The sequence below is a fragment of the Amphibalanus amphitrite genome, unplaced genomic scaffold, assembly GCF_019059575.1.
Source record: "Amphibalanus amphitrite isolate SeventyFive unplaced genomic scaffold, NRLGWU_Aamphi_draft 001620F_arrow, whole genome shotgun sequence".
In the NCBI taxonomy this organism is placed as follows: Eukaryota; Metazoa; Arthropoda; class Thecostraca; order Balanomorpha; family Balanidae; genus Amphibalanus; species Amphibalanus amphitrite.
In genome coordinates, this window is record NW_024883113.1 from 17,859 (window position 1) to 34,256 (window position 16,398).

General features: G+C 48.5%; 1 long non-coding RNA gene across 1 annotated transcript; it reads left to right on the forward strand.

Moving 5' to 3' along the window:
* Positions 1–5,326: 5,326 nt before the first annotated feature.
* LOC122374214 lies at positions 5,327–11,055 on the forward strand. Its single transcript, XR_006255175.1, has 3 exons — positions 5,327–5,435; positions 9,976–10,110; positions 10,592–11,055. It is a non-coding gene; the product is annotated as an uncharacterized LOC122374214 (long non-coding RNA).
* The last annotated feature ends 5,343 nt before the right edge of the window (positions 11,056–16,398 follow it).

The following is a 16,398-nucleotide window of genomic DNA, read 5'->3' on the forward strand; positions in this document are numbered from 1 at the left end:
TCCAATTTGGAATTCGGTTGGACAATGACAGCAGGCTTTGGACAACCTTGGACAATCGCTTGCTACACCTCAACATTTTTATAAAGTAATCGTGTTTAACATTGATTGGCTATTAGAAAGCTCAGCTTTCGATATGATTACCACTTTTGAGCTGGTAACGATACATTAAAAGCAAATTAAATAACGGTGTTGAGTGTATACTATTGCGTAGATGTCGGACATCTTTGGACAAATGGCTGGCTTGGACTTTTTTGGACGGACGGTTGACGTAAGTATTGGACATTGGACAGACATTGGACATATGTTTTCTGAAATTGACATCACTAGCTATAACACTCAACAGACAATGTTCTCCAGGCCCCCCCCCCCCCAGGTTCAAAGGCGCCCCTCCGGAGACCAGAATATTCCGAGTCCCCAAGATCGATGATTCGATGGAGCCCATCAAGAGCCACCAGCGCCCACTTGAATGAAAACTACAGTCGCCCCATCCAAGGTCGACGGCGCCCCTCTAGAGCCTCCAGCGCCCTTCTGAAAATCATAGTCGCCCTATGCTTTTTACATACTGAAAAGTATTAGTTACTCTTTTAGGGACCCTTTGAGGACTATCAGAGGACCCCTTTAGCCCAACGAGGGACCTTGTACAGTAAACAAAGGGTCCTTTAGAACGAATAAGACCTGTCACGAACACTCCAACCAAGGCCCTAAATACAAGGTTGCACGGACTTATTTCTACTAAACCTACCAGAATATAGTTTCACGGTTGATTATTTAAATAATTATTCAATCAAAATTTCTTTATTATTATCTCGTAATCATTTATAAGCAATTTTATAAATCAACTTTCAATTTGCTTGCCTTTTACTAGCAAAATAACTTTTCTAGTATTGGGTCAACATAGTGGTGTAGCAGTAGGAACCACATCTGGCAAAACCCCAATGCCTACATACAGCAGAAAAGCAGCCACCAGGTGTCGCCAGTCGCCAATTGGTCGCCACACAGATGTCGCGCGCGTCACCAATCGCCACACTACCGATTTCCATAAGGACGCATATGTACGGATATGTATAGGAAAGTCGCCCTTAAGGATTACGCTTACATCCTTTGCTTATGAGGTCGGTGGTTGGAAATTGGGAGGGGCTCAGCTATTTTCGACCACGGATATGCCTTTATCACATGATGAGGAACATGCTGATAAGCGTTTTATGCGTCATAACAGCACAAAAGTATTTTTAATCATTTTTCAAAAATAGCCGTTCTGCCGTGTCTTTCAGTGCAAGGTGCCGTCAGTCATCCCCGACGTGACGTCACGCAGGGAATTTGCCAGATTTTCCTACTAGACTTCGACACCCCCTGACTCCAACGATACCAGCTAAAAAGAAACGGGCCCGCATCGAAGCTGAAAAGATCAACAACTTCGCTCAGAAGCACACCACCAGACCACCCCCTGAAGCTTGCGCGGCTGGGTGCCAGAAGCAGTGCATCAAACACTTCAGTACGAACCAACGTCATCTCATCAACGAGAAGGTCAACAGGCTCAGTTATTCAGCGCGGCGGCAGTGGTACCGAACCTATGTTGGATAAAAGAAATCCAGCTCGAAAGTCGCAGGAAGTAAAACCAGAGCGGTGCTTCCCACAGGAAGCACATGACGTACATACACTTGGACCCTACCCGTGCTGGACGACGTTAAGATTGTCAACGTCTGCAGGGGATTTTTCCTAACAACACTCGGATTCGCGCAGAACAACGGAGGTCGGAGATGCTGTCTTGGCGTGCATACGTGAAGATGACGTCTGCCCCACCGGAGATGGCAGGGGACGTCACGAGTCGGCTCTCAAGATCGACAAAGCTGCCTGCCATCGTGCAACACTTTAAAAGTCAAGATGTTCCACCCCATCAAGCACCACAACCGATACGCGCACGCACCCGATCGATACTACCTCCCAGCAGACCTGACAGTAGCCGCGATGCCCCATGACTATATGGGGCGTCACGAGGAGACTCCCTGCTCATTCGAAACCTACCGACGAGTAGTTCAAAGCATGAACATCGGCTTCACTCGGCTGGCCGGCGAAGAGTGTAGCAAGTGCTCGCTGCAGCTGCAGCACTCCGCGGACGATCATGCAGTGCGTGAATCAGAGCCGCGACACCATGCTGAGGGATGCCAGCAGTGCGATCAGCACCAGAAGCACATCGCCGATGCTAAGACTGCAAGGGAGCAGTATCGCGCTGATGCCGACAGACTGGGAAGAGGGGACGATATTCATTTCTGTAGATATGATGAAAGTCTTCATACTTCCGCAAATCCCACTCAAGGACGCCGTCTTCACCAGACGACTGTCATGTTACAACGAAACATTCACACCACTCATCTCTTCAAGTAAGAACGCCAAAGCGCAGACAAAACAGAACCGTGTAAAGTACAGCACTTGCGTTCTCTGGCACGACGGAGAGGCAGGACGCGGGTGTGAGGAGGTATCGGCTTCCTTCCACCTGTACTTAACCCTCGCTGGCACAGGGGGGGGGGGGTTGATGCAACACCCCCCCCCCTAAGGTTTTTCGCGAATAACTCGCGTAAAAAGCGGCTGATCGCGACGAAACTTTCAGTACCCTCGCATTGATCACTGTTACACGTTCCCTGAAAATTTCATGACCCTGACCCCAATGACCTTTGACCTGTGACCTCTTATCCGTGACCATGTTTGGCCGAAATCGCGATTCGGCGTATGTCGGCTCGCGTTAGCCGCGCGTTTGCAAGCTTTTCGTGGTTTCAAACGTTCAAACATGTGATTTGATGTTGCTCCCATACATTAGGGTGGGTGTCAAGGTCACCTGAAGGTCAGGTCAGGTCATTGACCTTTGGTGACCTCGGGTGACCTCGGTTCACTTTTTCGAGTTTTACATGTTTCTAGGCTAGTTTTTGGAGCTGAATTCGAATTTAGCAACCATTTGAACATTTACGAAGTAGTTTTGGTACCTTCGTAACATGTTACGAAGCTGTCAGAGGCGGTTGACACGTATTACGAATACCCGTCACAACCCCTACCGGTTAACCTGACCTGACCCGACCTGGTCTAAATGCTTAAAAACATCATCTCCGATCAAAACTAACACGATATTCGTGATCAGCACCCCGGAAAACCACATAGCAGCCACACTTTACGACTTTTTAACAGGTCCCGATTTTCCCGGTTTTCGGGTCATTGACCTGACCTGGAAGGTCACCCGATGACCTAGGACCTTAAAATTGGGTATCATCGGCTTCCTCTCGTGACAGCAACACGCTCGTTTTTTTCCGCGAAGCTCTAGCTCGATCAGGGGCCAAACGCGAGGGGGGGGCGGTCGTACCAACCCCCCCCCCTTGTGCCGTCGAAGGACGCAAAATGGCCTGTGCCGGCGAGGGTTTTAACGTCGGTGTGCAGGGACGTATGACACAGTCATGTGGCCAGATAACTGCGCCGGACAAAATAAGTCGTGGACGCTGGTCTCCACTCTTCTAAAGGCCATCAACAGTCCTTCCACAAACACTCAGACCATCACGCTCAAATATCTGGAGCCGGGGCATACATCAATGTCTGCACTCTGCAGACGCCCTTCATCAGGTCATCTAAAAAAACCTACGACGGGCTGGCCGCGTGGAGGATTTTGAGGTTTTCAACGAAGCGACGACTGCAGCTGGCACAAAGACCATCCTCATGCGGCCAGGTGCCAACATGGTGGCGACGGTCAATGGCGTGAGCCGCCACGCCCTCAAAATCTTGGCAGATGACGGGCAGCGCCCTTACCTGGCCAGCTTCAAAAGCATCAAAGTGAAGCGAGGGTCTGATGAGATCCTGACGAAAACGTCTCTTTTAGACCCGAGCTGGACGGCATACAGCTTGATGAAGTCAACATTCCATGCTGACGAGGAACTTGAACTGAGAGTGACTTCCCAGAATCTCGAACGAGACCGGATCGAGGACATCTGCACGAAGTTAGTACCGCACTTGGCTCCTCACAAGCGCCATTTCTGGATCAACTTGAGGAACAGATGCGGTGGCGAGAACACTATCGCAGCCGCGGAATGTGCAATACGTCGGAAAGTGTGAAGCACGGTATATAGAGTACTAGGTAAAACCGGTTCGAAATTACAACACTAAGGTATTTTGACCACTATTTTCAGCTGACCATTTAAGTCTAAAAAAGAGAACTAAGCAACAAATTTTAATGAGTTTTATTATTTGTATATATATTTTTGATTTATGATCAGAGACCACGCCATGTATGAATCTGTGAAGCATTAACGAAAATAAATTGTTGGCTATCTCCGCCATTTCAAAAATTATATATCTTAAGTTGCAAGGATTTTTCATGGACAAAATTAATTTTTCACAATCAAAATTAAAAATTGAAGGACAAAAAGTAATATCAAAGGCCAACTCCCTTTTGTTGAATTTCGAAATTACCATGGTTCTGAGCTGTTCAGCCTACCGGACCTGCCAATGCTCTACCATGAATTGTCGAGTAACTTCAGTGATGTGGGACTTACAACATGGTCAAAAAATATCAAAATTGAATTATCTATCAGATTCTGTGCCTTTTGTTGCCTTTTAAAGGTTGGAAACTGTGTTTAGTTGATGTTCAATACATAACCACCATTGCTGTCCATGGTCACCCTGTTCCACTATATGTAATGATTCTCAAAAACTAGATCGATGTGGGGTCTAAATATTTCACTAAAATTAACAGAATCGCTTACATTATAACATATTAAAATGTCAAAACGTAAGAAACGCGGGAACTTTAAAAGATTTACGTCTAATTCTAAAACTTTGAATTTTGAATACAAAACAGTTCTGGACGAAAACATAGCTAGATGGCGAACTAGTCATTGTTGGGCTCACAAAGACCCTTTATTGAAATAAAAATTCAATTTTCTTCCAAAATATGTATGATTTATTGCAGTTTAAGAATTAAAAGATGCATTATTTTGGTCTGGTATGCGTTGGCTTCCTTGCCGCCTAAGGTCACACGGTGAGAGTTAATGGCATATTAATAGAAAACAAGACCGATGTGGGGTCTATTTAAAGCATGATAGTAAACAAAATTGAATTTTGTATCTATTGGTATAGGTTTTTAAACAACATAAACGCGGGAACTTTACGAAACGTGGTATTGAAAACTGCCGACCATAATTATCACCCGCAGTTGCGCGCAGTTTTCTGTACTGCTATCGCTAGCAAACGCCAGCTTTTGTATTTGATTGGTTTAACGGCGTTTCTTTTACTGATTGAGAACACTTTTAAGTTTCAAGCTATTCAGCATGGCTTTGGATTCAACTGGATTCAACTCAAGGCGCTCAAGGCTATAAACATTTTCAAATTTAATGAATTTTCTTGTTGGATTTGTTTTTGATAGGCCACGGAAAAGGAAACGGATTTTGAAATGTATTTTTATTGTGAGTTTATCTGTGCCGGGTGGGGTGGATTTGTGTCAAGTTTCTTTTCTGTGGTTAGTTGAGATACAAATCAAAATAGTTTTTATATTGATTTCAGGGCATATTTTAAGGATTTTTTACTGCGTCCCAAAGGTGGCATAGGGCACATGCTTCGATCGGAAAGGGCACATACCTTATCCAACTGCATCTCTGCATCTGCTTACTACCTACATCGACCAGTTACTGCAGCCGTTTTGGAGCGGCTCACGGCCGATAACACACCGGGCGTGCGCTAGCCGCCGTTGCTAAGCGCTAACCACTGAGTGCGCGTGGCCGACTGCCGTCCCGATGGCGCTGGCCCCCGACACCGGCGCGGCGCTGCTGACCCATAGAGGGGGGAGGGGGGCTGATAATTAGTTGAGCCGGAATTGGGATAGAAGCCGGTATGGGATTGGGATAGAAGCTCAGCGAGACTAAGGGATTGTGTGGTGCCTTCGGTACGCCCCTCAAAATCACCCGTGTAGGGCCCTCAGGGCCGCCGGTTATGAAGCCTTTGGAGGCACTGGTGTGGGCCCTCACAGGTACCGGTGGGATGCTCTCAGAGGCATTGGTGCGGGCCCCCAGAGGTGCCGCTGTGGGCCCTCAGAGGCGCCGGTGAGGGTCCAGTCACAGTTGCCGTTGTGGCCCTCAGAGACACTGCAGTGTGGGGTTGTCACAGTCCGGTGTGGGACCCTTAGAGCTGCTGGCTCGAACCCTTTACAGGCCGACAGGGGCTCTCAGAGACCTACAAGGGGCTCTCAAGAGGTCTGCGGTGCCTTCGGGAGCCCTGTGGAGTCCTTAAAGACCAGCAAGGTACACTCAGACGCCAGTGGGGCCCTCAGAGTCGTCGGTGTGGGGCCCTCAAAAGTCACCGGTGAGTGGCCGTCCGATGCGGCTCCGGCGTTGAGCCCCCAGAGCCGCCGATATATGGTCTTAAGAAGCACTGGTTTCGGGACCTCATTCAGGGATGCCGGTTGCACTCAGAGGTGGCAATGTTGGGCCCTCAGCTAGGCACCGGTGTGGGGCATTCACAGCCGCCGGTGAGGTCCCTCGCAGGCGCCGTTGTGGGGGCCTTCAACCACGCACTGGTTTAGGGGGTCATCGCAGGCGTGTGTGGAACCCTTAGAGCTGCTGGTCCCTGATAGGCCGGTAAGGGCCCTCAGAGGCCGGCAAGTAGCCCTCAGAGGTCGCCAATAGGCCCTGAGAAGCCGGCAAGGGGCACTCAAAGGCCGACAAGGGACACTAAAAAGCCGGTGTGGGGCTCTTATGGACACAAGTGTGGCTCTTCGGAGCACATAAGGTGTTCTTCCGAGCCCTGTGGGGCCCTTCTGAGTCGAAAGATGCCAGCGTGGACCCTCAGCCGCCAATTGGCGTCGCAAGGCCCCTCTGGCCCGAGAGGCCCCCTGATCCGATGGGGGCACGTGCCCCTGCTTCCCCTCCCCCCGGTTGCAGATAGAGAATGCAATCGGCGGTGCGGAACACAACAATTGCAATCGTTCCTCCTCCCGTCGCGAGGTCGCCCATCCGACCCATATCCCATGATTGTCAACCCTGGGGCTCGGGTCGGCAATGTACCGGCAAGGAAATCAGCTTTAGGTGAGTAAAAAAGTTATTAAGAGTCATTAGTTGTCGTTACGTTCGTCGTTCAGTAATAACAACTATACGGTGCCAGATGTACCCGACGTACAGCTTGGAGCCGGGCACCGCCCGGTCTCCACCAGTGACGTCACGCTAATGCTTAGCGACCGGTCCATTGGAAATCGCGGGATGATTCTACCTCTCTTATACGGCCTTGGTTTCAATGGCCGGGGATCCCCGGAAGGGCGGGCGCCGATTCCGCCCGGGTCAGCCTAACATCCAGGCTCGCACGTCCGCCTCGGCTCCGACAGGTCCAGCACGGCGACTACGCGAATGTGAATCATGAATGGGTGGTGGGCGGCGGATGGTGCCACAGGGGAGGGGGAGCGGAGGGGATTAAAGGTGACACTTATGTTGCTTGTGATAACTCGCCTCGCCTCCCTGGGTTCCGCCCAGGTCCAGGGATGGATTATCTTCTCCAGCTTTAGCTAAAGTCTTACATTTGATTTTTTTTATCAATATCAGTATTATTGGATCTGAGGGTAGGGCAAGGAACAGGACTAGATATGCACAATTTTCCCGAAATCCGGGCCCAGCACCGAACCGGCAGCAGCACCGAAGGGGTCCTTAAAGGAAATAGTTCACTTTCACGAAATTATTTTTTTGCAATGGATTTGTGATTTTTTATGTTCAAAATGATCAGCAAAGAAAATAAAACCTTTTTACAACAAAAGATTATTTTCTATATTTTTGATATAGGAAAAACTTTTCAGTTTCTGTAAGGCACACGCGATCCAGTATGAAAAGAGCATGGGTCCCGAAAATTCTTCAGAAACTGAAAATTATCGCGGCCACCGGCATTTGGGCGATCTGCTCGTGCTTTTGTTACTGGAGCGCCTCACTGGAGCGAATTTCTCTAGAGTTCTCGTAGATAATTTCTCTAGTTTCTGAAGAATTTTCGGGACCCATGCTCGTTTCATACTGGATGCGAATATATGCAAGGCACACATCCTCAACGCAAGACACATTTTTCGGGACGAGAAATAGAATATCTTTGCCTAGGGTGATCGTTGGGCTGTAAAAGCTCCTGATTCATGCTCGTCTCAGCCCAAGCTACGGAACTGCTATTCCAGTTCAAAACCCATGTTAAAATGTGAACTATTTCCTTTAAGACGGGAAGACAACAAGGTATCGGGTTTGAGGGCACTGGGCAGGGCAGAGAGGGTCACAGGGCCTGAATGCAGAGCAGGGCGCAAGGCCTGAAGGAAGTGCAGGGCAAGGTACAAGACCTTAGGACAGGGCACTGGGCAGGTCACATATCCTAGGGGTATAGTAGGGCACGGGACATAACAAGGTGTACGACCCCAGGATAGGGCAGGGCACAAGGACAGGAGAGCGCATGCATGTGCTTAGGTGCATAGTAAATCAGGGCACAAAGCAATCAGAAAGGCAACATCTGTTGCATAGTAAAAGACCGAGGCATGCTAATTATTATTGCTTGCACTTTTCCGCTGAAACCGTGACATTTCAGTGTGGGACGCAGTGGTCCAAATTTCGCGAGTGCTACGTCCCAAAGGCAGGGGGCTGCGTCCCAAAATGGGACGCAGTCAGTATGTTAAAATATGCCCTGATTGATTTGCCATTGGGATTATTGGGTAGGTACCTATCCTACGAAGTATGTAGTCTACCTGAAGTCAAGTCTATATAAACCCCTCACCCAGATTCGTTTTGGTCCTCTGCTCTCTTGTTTCCATGATCCTGATCCTCTCCTTCTCTTCTGCGTCTCAATCTCCTGCTTCAGGTTGAGACCTTGCTGTGGTTGGCCATTTCGAGTTGTGCTTTTGGAGCTTGCAGCAATGTGTGTTGCAAGTAACTCACCAGAAAAGATGATGCTCTGAGAATTAATAAACAAAAGCATAAAGTCCTGTAATTGACAAGTTACATGGATAAGTTTGAGTTATTATATCACTAAAAAAGTCTTGCAATGTGTGTAGTGATCATGAAATACATGCCCTCTGCGGGCTTTGTCCACCTCTCCCAAACATCCACCCTGCTAAGGGTTGGACAGACAACTATCCGATGGGGGAAGCCTGGAGGTTCCCCCAGGGTCCAATCTTATGAAATGTCTTACTATTCTATTCACGGCATTTGGTAACATTTATGGTGTGTCAGTGCTGAGTCTGGGTGACTGAGTCTTGACAACTCACCTCAACCTGGGTGTCTGCCCAGACCAATGTTTCCTCATAATGTCTCCAGGTCTCCACTGCTCTCCTCGCCTGTTTCAGCTGTCTACCCCTGCACGCCTGATTCCTGACTCCCTCTCTCATTCGATTTACCCAGGTTTTGCCAATGTTCTGAGTGTGCAGTTGCTACTTTTTGGTGCGCACACACCCCAGACTCTCCATCCAATTAACGCCTGAACAGTTGCTGAAAGTGCCTCCCACCAGACTTGCTGAATGGCTACTACTTGCATATGCTATCTGGACTGAAGCTTCCCCAACAAGCTGCCATGGCTCTCGGCAGCTGGGCTTAATAGGTCACAGGTCAAAGTTCATTTGGGTCAGGTTCATAAAATGTCAAGGACATGTGTAAAATTGATCAACTGGAGGGTACTGAAAGTTTCGTCGCAATCGGCGTCTTTTTATGCGAGTTATGAGTTATCCGCGAAAAACCGAGGAGGGGTCCGTTCGACCCCCCCCCCCCCCCTCCCCCATACGGGCGAGGGTTAGGCCACATTCGGAAAGTCAAGCTACATCTAGCTAGGCACATCAGCCTATCACGGGCGTTTGACTAGTAAAATATAGACATTTGCAGCCTTTTTTGACGTTGAATTTGCTGATTTAGTTATAGGTCGTCAATCGTCATTATGTGCCTGCCGCTGCTTTTGTCGTCTTCATTGTGTGCTTTGTGGTTTTTTAGTTTTGATCATATCATCCTCCATCAGGCTTGTTTCTGGCGGTGGTTCTGGAGACAGCGTGTCGATCCAGCTGTAGAACGTCATCCGGAGGTGGCAGAGTGTGATGGCCAGCCACGCGGCGCGCGTATCGACATTGACCAGAAACTATCACATCATCTCCAGGTCAGTACCTAATTGTGTGAACCAACGCGTCCACAGGTCAGCTGTGTCCCTTTTCGTCACTAGATCAGCGACGTGATGGCAATTCTGTGACCCGTCACCGCGTCCTTAGGTGGGTGGCTCGGGAGAACTTTTTGTGTTGCCGGGATGGGATGTCTGCTAATGCAGGTGCCGCTGCAACTTAGTGTCGTGACGTATGATGGGTCTCAGGTTCGGGTTTCGATTTCTCGAGTGAGAAATGTGTGTACAGGCTTATGTACTGTTATTATAGCTGAGTGTGCGTCAGGAAACGTTATGAGCTATGAGTCGTGGTCGCCGTGGCTCGTAGTGGTATTTGACGACCGTCGTGACCTGTGACGGTCACCGTGACTGCTATGTGATGGTCGCCGCGGCTGGCATATGACGGCCGCCGTGACTTCTATAACGGCCTTCGTGACTGAAACGTGACGGTCGTCTTGACATGCCGCGACTCGCTGCTTTACAGGTCACTGGTCGAGGGCGCTCGAGCTGACGGTGTCTTCCGACGGCTCCACGGTGACCAGCGCCGCCACCGCCGAGACCATCCGACTCCTGAAATGCTAACGGCCGTGCACGAACAAGAGGCTCTAAGCATCCAGGTGCAAGGCAAGCGCCATGCTCAGAGGTGTCATCCGAAGAAGGCCGCACAGTGCACTTTAGGGTGAGCTCGGGTGTAGTGCGCGCCGACGGATAGGATGAAATGACGGGCCGGCCATCAGATTTCAGTGCGGGGATCAAGATGGTCGGAGCCGATGTGGCTCTGTTGATGGTGTGGCAGGGTTGATTGAGAGTGAAAGCGAGACACCCGGATCTGTAAAGAATACGCCGATACGGGTCTCGAACGTCGTCTCGCAATTTGTGCTCTGTAATATGACGGCTATGCCGTGGTATCATTCACTCTCGGTGCGCTAATAAATAATAAATAGGACAGAGGCTGGAATTAAGATATTATATTTGGATGTAAGGGGCAGGTTTGGGCCAGCGCTATTTTAGAAATCGTGAGCGTGCTAGTTGCAATCAATCGTGCGCTTCTTGTTGAGCATCTGTGAGCGAGAAAATACTTTCTTTGGAACTTAGCAGTTCGTCGTGAAATATTTGTATCTTTGGAGTAAGTTGTCAGAACATGAATGCATTTTTGGTGAAATATTTGTATCTTTGGAGTAAGTTGTCAGAACATGAATGCATTTTTGGTGTCCACTGCAGCTGCTGTTCTGGAACAGAAACATGCCGAGATCGGCTGTGTTTGTATGTTGTGGCAAAATCAAGCAGCCGTACCATGAATCAAAAGCGATATGTGAATTAACCCGCGCACCGACGGGGGGGGGCGGATATCCGCCCCCCCCCCCTGAGGTTTTTCGCGAATAGCGGGAAAACCGCGGCGCGTAGCGCCGCGAAATTTGGTATGACTATTCCCTCATCACTTTTACACATGGTGTGCAAGTTTGAACCTCCTACCTTTCAAGGTCAGGTCACCAGGTCACTTTGAATGACCCAACCTCAAGCCACTTTTTTGCAACTTTGTCACCGTGCCAGAGCTACAGTAGATGTCGGAGGCCTTTGAAAGTCGCAGGATGTTATTAGGTCATTAGTAGCTACAATTTGTATATCTCGGAATTTTGATATCGGTGACCTAAGGTCAGGTCAATTTCGCGACCTCCCCATTATAAGTCAATGGGGGAAAAATCAACTCCCTGTTTTTACCACTAAAACGGGTCGGAATGGCCCCATATACCATACATGACTTCATATACGATCAACCTTCACTACCTTGAGGTCTGTTTTGCTGTTGGGCAGCTGTGAGGTCATGTGACGTCATCAAAGGTCACCACAGGTTTTTGGCCAATAACTCCGTACAGGAACAAGATACAGACGCGTGGATGGTCTCATTGTGTTCAGCTCGTCAAGACGCATCGAATGACATACATGATGACCTCGAGGTCACGTGACCTGAGGTCAACCTTTGACCTTGACCTTTCGAGGTCAACATATATATCATTCGATGCGGATTGACGAGAGGATTACGATGATGCCCTTAGTTTGTTCCTATCTTGACTAATTCGAAAGTTATTCGAGAAAAACTCTCTCCATATCTAGCGCCTCCATTTTGACTTTTTCGACCCCTGTGACGTCATCTTTGACCTGACCTGAAAATGACCTTAGTAAAAATTGTAGATCTTGACCGTGCGTATCCGATGCCGTTTGCCGCTTGTCGCTATCTTGCTTCGTTCTCGAGATCTCAGGGGGGGGGGCGGTCATCCGCCCCCCCCCCGTCGGTGCGAAGTTGGCGCAGACCCCCGTCGGTGCGCGGGTTAAAGTGAATATATTTCACTATTTTTCAGTTTTATCATACAGATCACAGAAATGCGTCAAATACTGATCACCCGGTTCCAAACAAAAACGCTTGCGATCACTGGAAAATAAATAAACAATAGATACCCATGTGGCTGCCTGGCGTGATCCGAGACTCTCTCTCTCTCTCTCTCTCTCTCTCTCTCTCTCTCTCTCTCTCTCTCTCTCTCTCTCTCTCTCTCTCTCTCTCTCTCTCTCTCTCCTCTCCCTCTCCCTCTCCCTCTCCCTCTCCCTCTCTCTCTCTCTCTCTCTCACTCTCTCTCTCTCTCTCTCTCTCTCTCTCTCTCTCTCTCTCTCTCTCTCTCTCTCTCTCTCTCTCTCTCACTGTTGTTGTTGACGCACAAGGCCGAATCGGCCAAGATGGAGAGCACGGAACGATGCTGGTGACAGGCGGACCAGCGAAAACAGGAAAGGAGATGAAAAGCTCTAGCTCCCGTCTGCGCGCGGAAGGGCGCTGATTGGCGCGGCTCACAGACTCCATTGGCTCATCAGACTGTTGTTGGTTTTCTCCCTCCCCTTCCGCAGGCCTAGCCAGGTAGCTTAGTTGTGCGCGGAAGCGACGCCCTCCCAGGTACCGGGCAGTGCAGCTGGACTTGCCGCGGATGGTCCCCCTCTGATCTCGGCACACTCGGCAGAGTGCGGCCGGACACGCCATGGAGTTGCATAGCGTGGATAGGCCGTATGGTGTCGCTGTCGTTATTATAAAAGCGTAAGTAGAAGGTTGAAGCAAGATAGAATGCCATCTTTTGTCGAGCTTTGTTACAAATTATTAGTATTGGCCGTTTCACTACATATAATATCGCAAAGCACAGCTTTATGCGCTGGCTACAATATATGCGCGTCGGTTGCGGCAGTAATCATCGAAGAAATATATGATTTATGAACGTTTCTTGGTCATAGAATGATACTACATTGCAATGATTACCTGTTGTAAAGAAAACTCCTATACTGCCGCTCTATCGTCCGGAATTATTCGTGTTTGATTACGGTGATTCCGCCACTCTATCAGCTGATTTTTGTTTCCGAGTCACGTGACCAACCGGTGTCTCCCTGGTGTGAAGTCTAAAGAGTGCAGGGGTTAATGGCTGTTCAATGGAGTCTTGGATATTGCTTGGGTACTGGGTATTCAGCGGGCACTGTTCAATGGTTGTAGCTGTGATGTCGAATTCGTTGCAGTCTTGTTACAATTAGAACAGCACATGCATTCGTTTTTTTGTTTTATAATTGACTCAATCCGCTGTCCCGCAGGTCTTGGACGAGACGCCGTTGACCAATGACCAGTCCTGTACAAAACAACAGCCATGACCGTCGCTGCCGCCATAAACAGATTATGCCATGGATGCGGCAGATCCTGTGCGCGTATGTGCATGTGTGTGTGGCGACACCGTTCCGCCGCCGGAGTCCAGTGAGCCATTCAATGTTCGATATACCGAATGATCAAATATACTGTTGGAATGTTCATCGGTCTTTCTATGGACGAGGAAAACTGGATAGGGTGCGACAGAGAGACGATGTGTGGATACACTAAGTAGGCCTATTTCAGGGTATATTGAGTGAAGGGTAGGACGAACTTTTGTTAGGAATTTCTAGTAAAACTACTAGAAAACCTACTATATGTGGTCGGGACTAGCAAAAAGTTAGTTCAAACTAGAATATGGTAGCGCTTATGGTTGGCAGTCGTGACGCGCACGTGGCATTCATTTCTTAAATTCCTTAAATAACAGGTTTTAGGGGCCGATTAGTGGGCAGATACATTCAATTAGCTATTAATAATTGATATGCAAACATTCAATTCTAGCCAAAATCACGCGGCGCTCCCAGGATTCGAACTCACGACCCTCGGATCCGTAGGCCGATACGCGCGTATCGTAGGCCGATACGCGCGCCGACGATCGGAGATGCGGATCGGGGGTGCATGCGTGCAGAGAAATCTTTACCCTGTACGCCGTAGAAGATCGGCTGGGTTTCGTGAAAAATGGTAGAGGAATTGTCGAAAGAAAATTCATCGATCTATCATTTGAGACCAAGAACCATTGATTCCTTCAAAGGTTGACCGAGATATCGCTCGCCGAAAACAGGCCATTTAACATGTAAACCCTATGGGCTGGTAGGAAATGTACGCCGTGGAGCAGCAGTGCTACCAACTAACTTCGGCGGGGGCCGGGCCTATTTACCCGATTGATACTCGGTTAGTGTTGCAGGACGTATCGGTTACAAAATTTTGCGACCAATTATACCCCCCGAACCGGAATATGACACGCTGACAGAGTTTTGTAAATATAATTCGAAATCTCCGACCCGAACGATTTCTTATGGAGTAAAGTTCCCGATTACTTATGCATTAACAAACTCCACATTATGTCCTTACGACCATAGCAGTGCTAAACTTAACAACCATGTCTGCTAGTTATCACTAAATGAACCGGAGCAAACGATGTCCTTCCATACGACGTAGTGGCTTTTGTCACTCAATTTGTTTTAGTAGCTAGACTAGATAACCACCTAAATAGGGCAAAACACAATACGTCGCAACGTGTGGGCTTCTGCCACTCTATGGCATCCGTATACGGTGATAGGTAATGGGCAGAACCCACTACGTCAGAACGTGTGGGTTTTTGCCACAATTGTTTTTAAACATACAGGTTTTGCTAGCCATTCGAGAACGCATGGGGTTTTGACACGCATCCAAAAGTCTAGTTTGCCATGTCAAAATCTTTTTTTGAATTTTCTCAAAAATTTGAGTTTCAAAATGCATAAAATGACATATAACTTACAACACCTACCTGGTTAAGGTGATGTAGTTTTTGGATACCTTAATGGTCCCCAGACTATGCTGACTTTGGACGGCAGTGCTGTGTAATGTCAAATGTGTTAATGCCGATAAATACGAGACGGGTTAAAACTGTCGGCTTCGTTACCTTCGGTGATAGTGCATTGGTTCATGGTTAAATACTGCATCCGTGTTTCCTCTGCTCTTTTTACGTCGGCGCAAACATGCCAGCGAAGCCAAAAACAGGCGCTCAAATACGAAAAATGAAAGCCAGAAGGGACGCATCTTAGTGGCCAAAAGAATAAATCTTAGAACTAGTTCGCAGCTATTCACAAGGCATGGTAATTTGCAGTTTACAAGGTGCGGGGCGTTATCTTTGTTTTTGTTTTGTTGGGACTCTTCCTGCCTGATAAGGCCATTGCAGAGCTATGGGATGCGATGATAGGGCGTAGACAATAGACATTGGGCTGTGTTGCAGAAGACCACACTATGGGCTACGGAGGACAAGTCGCGTACACCGCCTTCTCCGTCTGTTCAAAGTGAGTCGACTTTGTGCCCTACATGCTCAGATACTCGCGCACGAATTAAAATCGAAGCCTGTATCCGCAAATTACCTTTTTGTGCACATGGCTGAAAGTTATCAATGAAGGGAGCCATCGTGGCTCCCTTCATTGATAACTCGAGTCAAATGCAAGTATCTCAAATTACTGAAAGTAGCTACACCGACGGCATAATGGAATGGAAAATGACCATTACTTGACAGCTTTCAACTCAGGTTATGGCAAGGCTATAGAACTCCAGGTAAGGACACCAGCCGTTTGACCTTGAACGCCGCCGGCCGGCCGATGACGTCATTGGAGGCAAGCCGGCTCGGCGGACGCATCGGGCGAGCGTATAACGGAGGAGCGTTGGGACGTTGCGGAAGCCGCGGGGGAGAGATTTTAAAGCGTTTTTTGCATACCACCATTGTTATGTTGATTGATCAAGACTGCATTCTTATAAAGCTCGACACATCTTAGGCCTGGATGGTGCGTACATTCGTAGAACGGTCCGACGTCCGTGGTCGAAGCTGTCTATATGTAAGTACCTAAAGACGCCAAGCCCAAGACCGGTACAATAACGGCGACCTGATCCCGTCTCTGGCGATTCTAGGA